Here is a 4,834-nt window from a genome sequence, read left to right on the forward strand (position 1 = left end):
AGAGAAAGAGAGAGAGCCAGCGAGAGAGAGAGAGAGAGAGAGAGAGAGAGAGAGAAAGTGCCAGGCAGAAGCCCTGGCTGGAAGTCACATCACTTCTGCCACATTCTTTTATTGAGCCAGTTTCAAAGCTCAGCCCAGATTCAAGGGAAAGGAATACAGATCCCATCTCTTAATGAAGGAATATCAACATCACTTCACGAGACTAGCATGTGGGATGAAATATATATTGGTGCAGCTGTCTTTTGGAAAATATAAACTGCCACACACCTGTGTTTTATAGATGAAACACCAGAGGTTTAAAGAGGATAAATAAATTGCTTGTGATTACACAACTGGTAAAAAGAAAAGCCAAGATAGAAATCTACTGGTTTCCAGAATCCATGCTTAAAAAAAAATCAGTGTTACACTATATCCCACCCCAAATTCTTTCCAGCTTTAAAATTTTAAAGAAAAAATAAATTTAAAATAATGGATTTCAATTTATATTATAAAAAGTATGCCACAGACTTCATAAACCTGGAGTCGGGGTGGTAATACAAGATCACAATTATTTTAATGTCCAAATTACAAGAGCTGAAGCCTCTAATAATTCAAGTCCTTGATCTTACTGTTTTCCCTAAAATTTCTTTCTCGCTATTTCTATAGCTCCTAAAGAGGTATGTCTTATGTGCCTACAAACCTATCTGTCCTCCGCGAGACAGATACCCTGACTTTGTTTCCTCTGCCAACAGTGGGAGTTCTGAGAACATCGGTGACAAGGGAGCTGGGTCTTCTCTCTACAGGAGCAGCTGGGGGAGCCAGAGGAGAACTGGTTTTGCACAAAGATAGGAACAAAGACACACATACTAACTCCGAGCCACATTTTGTCTTGTCACCTAGGCAAAGAAGTAGCATAGCCTTTCCCAGAGACTGACAGGGTCCATGAAAGCTGATCCTTCCATTTCATTTCCATGTCATTCTCGTTCCCTTTCACTGATGCTAATCCTTCCTTCCTTCCTTCCTTCCTTCCTTCCTTCCTTCCTTCCTTCCTTCCTTCCTTCCCTCCCTCCTTCTTTTTTAAAAAAAAAAAAAAAAAAAAAAAAAAAGCAGCTGCTGGGTGCCTGTAATCCCAGCACTTTGGGAGGCCGAGGCGGGCAGATCACGAGGTCAGAAGATGGAGACCATCCTGGTTAACACAGTGAAACCCTGTCTCTACTAAAAATACAAAAAACTAGCTGGGCATGGTGGCTGGCGCCTGTAGTCAGGCGAATGGCGTGAACCTGGGAGGCGGAGCTTGCAGTGAGCTGAGATCCTGCCACTGCACTCCAGCCTGGGTGACAGAGCGAGACTCTGTTTAAAAAAAATAAAAGCAAAAGAATCCACCCCATCCTATCCTTATGCTATCTAGGACAGGCCGTAATTCAGCCTGGGTGTCCAAACTTACTTCTACAAGGGTTAGGAAGACTTATGTTTTTCCTTTCCACCAAAAAACTGCAACAAAGTCTACTGGAAAAGCTCAGCTCATAACAAAAGAACTTATGTACCAAACATAACCTCTGACTTCTGGGGCTAAACATGAATCTTCTGGTTATAGGTGACCTCACGTGGCTGCCAAAACAATGGGTGCACGTTTCCTTTTCATTTGGATGTCTCAAAGAACAGTGAGGTAGTTTTCCCTAAACAAAAGAGGAGTTAACTCAAAAACAAATTCTCTTTTTGTACACTGCTCAAAGCTGTGAAAAAAAGTTTTCCCAGGCTTCTTTCTACTTTAGCGAGATATCAAGGCCACAGCTTCAGAACTCTTTGCAAGAAGAAAAATTCCTGCTAAGATGTAGCTCAAATATGGGAGCCCAGCTGTGGGGCAGGTAGCAGAAGGCTCTATATTCCACAGCGGGCCTTTCCCTCATGGGATTAGGATACTACTAGTAATAGCAGTGGTAGATAATGAGGAGGAGGAGAAGGAGGAGGGGAAAAGGGAGAAGGAGAAGGTGCAGGAGGAGAGAAGTAACATGCATTGAATTCTTTCTAAGTGCTGAACATAGTGCTAAATGCTTTCATTTAGTTGAAACAGCTAGATGAGGTAGACACTGTTAGGTATGTGTATGAAAAGATGCCATTTTTTTTCAGATGAGGAAATTCAGGTTTAAAGATGTTCAGAGTTGAGAGTTGTCCAAGTCCACACAGCTTCTAAGAGGTGAAGCCGGGATTTATTAATAGACCCAAGTATTTTTACTCCTTAACTCGTCCATAGTTTATGTCAACAGCTAACTAGCTGTTAGCTGTTGTTTTCCTAAGAAATCCAGTTAGTCCAAACTTTATTAAACACTCACTGTGTGCACAAATCCATGCTAGGTCCTGGGATGACAGAAATGGAATAAGATCCTGTTCCTGCCTAAGGAAGCCAGGGGTTCAATAGGGAAGACAACATGCATAGTAGGAAAGGCTCTTAGGGTCCTCTGGGATCACCAAGTAGGGAGGGATTAGTTTTAACCCTGATGCGATCTAGAGAAAATTCTAGAATGTGGTTTTTGCAATGGAAATTAGCTTATAAATACAATTTTGATAGGTAGAAAAGAAAGAAAGGGAAAGACATTCTAAATGAGGAAATCATATTAAGAAAAAAGAAGACAAATGGTCTGTTAAAATGTGTGGTGTGGAGAAAGGAAGGTTGAATTGTCAGGAGATGGATAGAAAGTTAGGTGGTTTGGGTGAGAGCCTCAAAAGATGGATCAGGAAAGAGAGAAGGGAAGTCAGTTGTGGTAGGCCTTGCTTGTCCACAAAGGAGTTTGGAATTGTCCTGTGGACAGGGAGAGCCATTCAGAGGCTTTTGTGCAGAGGAGTGGCGAAATTATCTAGGTGTTTTCAATACTAGGTAGCTCCTGTAACTCCTCTAATGGACAGAATTTTTGGATCCACCTTGCATACTTTCAAGCTGGTTGGGGTACCCCAAAGGGAGAGCCAGACTCATCTTTCATCTCCAGGGCTCTATTTTGTTTCCTTGGGTTGGATTTTTAGTGGCATTGCCTTTCATGTGGCTTTCAAGTTACTTAGATGCATTCCAACAGTGGGGGGAAAGGCTGGGATTTGTGCTTAAATTTTCAACCAGAGGCCAATGACTGGCAGTCATTCCCAGGGAGGGCAAAGGTTTGCAAGAGGGGAGAATGTGTGTGGGAGAAGAGCAAATCCACTACAGTCCTGAAAGTGAACTGGGAGAGGGAAGGGCAGGAGGAAGGGTTACTTCACAGTTACAGCCTTTTCCTGGGCCTCTGCAATTACATGTGTTCATCTTTGTATTTTTAGCCTTGCACAATTAAAATAATTTCTCTTTATGGAAAGCCTAAGACATGAAAATTTTCCAAATGATTTGTTATTCCTTTTTGATACCGTAGAGATCTTCTTCACTGAGATCTATGAGGAGACTCATCCTTGTTAAGTAGCCTTTGTGAGAATGATCTAGAGTCCAGAAAAGTAATTGCTACAATGCCCATATAATCTCTACCTTGACTAACCTTGTAAAGCCTGAGCAGACACCTCTGTCTGTGCTGCTGGCTAGATTAGAGTAGGTGGAATCAGATATTGTGAGAAAATAAAGCAGGCTTTCTGCCTCCGTGAAAATTTCTCTTTTCAAACTGACAACAGCTTATAAACTGTCTAATTCCACGTGGGCTGCCATGCTTACCCTCAGGCGCTGAGTAGCTCTGGTGTGCAGCTTAAAAGTTAGTCCACCGGTCAGAACAGTTATTGGTTGGCCACTGAATTAGGAGGGGTATAGAAGGCATAGAAAACCATATCCTCATGTTTAAGTAAAGAGATAATACCCACATGCAAACTTATGCAAACTGTTCACCAAGCCTGTAGAAGAAACTCTTTGACATTGTTTGGAAGAATGGAGTAACTGGAGTGCAGCTATCACTTCTGTACATTAGGAGGCAGGTCAACCCAGAGGCCAGGGTAGGGGCCTGCACAGGGCATTTGGCCTAGACTTCCTAAGCTTATCATGTGCCTCAGACGTAGACATTTGACCGTACCAATGTAGGTCAAAATGGGATGAGTCCTAGAACTTGTGAGATTCACTGACAGCTCTAGAGGGAGAGGACATTCCTCATCAGCCTGAAGTGTATGTGCTAGTCTATATTACCCATTGTGCTCTATAATTCAAGTGTTTTAAATAGATTTCATAATTGTCTGATGATGGCACAATTATATTGCATTGTGTTTGTGTGTGTTAATGTTAATTAGGAAGTTTCTAAAATGGCCAGTCTTGTAAGTCTGTAGAGCCATTTTGTTATTATTTATTTTAATATACCAGAAGCCTCAAAGAATTGAAGTATGTTACCAGCAGCGAATCCGTACAGGTCTGCAGCAACCTCTATTCTTGCCTCCTCAGAAGAAAGAATTTAACTGAAGGGCATAAGGCAGAAGGAGTGAACAAGGCAAGTTAGGCCGGGTGCGGTGGCTCACACTTGTAATCCCAGCACTTTGGGAGGCCAAGGCGGGCGGATCACGAGGTCAGGAGATCGAGACCATCCTGGCTAACACGGTGAAACCCCGTCTCCACTAAAAATACAAAAAATTCTCCAGGCGTGGTGGTGGGCGCCTGTAGTCCCAGCTACTCGGGAGGCTGAGGCAGGAGAATGGCGTGAACCCGAGAGGCGGAGCTTGCAGTGAGCCGAGATCACGCCACTGCACTCCAGCCTAGGTGACAGAGCGAGACTCTGTCTCAAAAAAATAAAACCAAAAACAAGGCAAGTTTTAGAGCAGGATTGAAAGTTTATTTTAAAAATTAGAGCAGGAATGAGAGGAAGTAAAGCACATTTGGAAGAGGGCCAAGCCAGTGACTGGAGAGATCAAGTAT

The sequence above is a fragment of the Macaca fascicularis genome, chromosome 12 (assembly GCF_037993035.2).
Source record: "Macaca fascicularis isolate 582-1 chromosome 12, T2T-MFA8v1.1".
Lineage (NCBI taxonomy): Eukaryota > Metazoa > Chordata > Mammalia > Primates > Cercopithecidae > Macaca > Macaca fascicularis.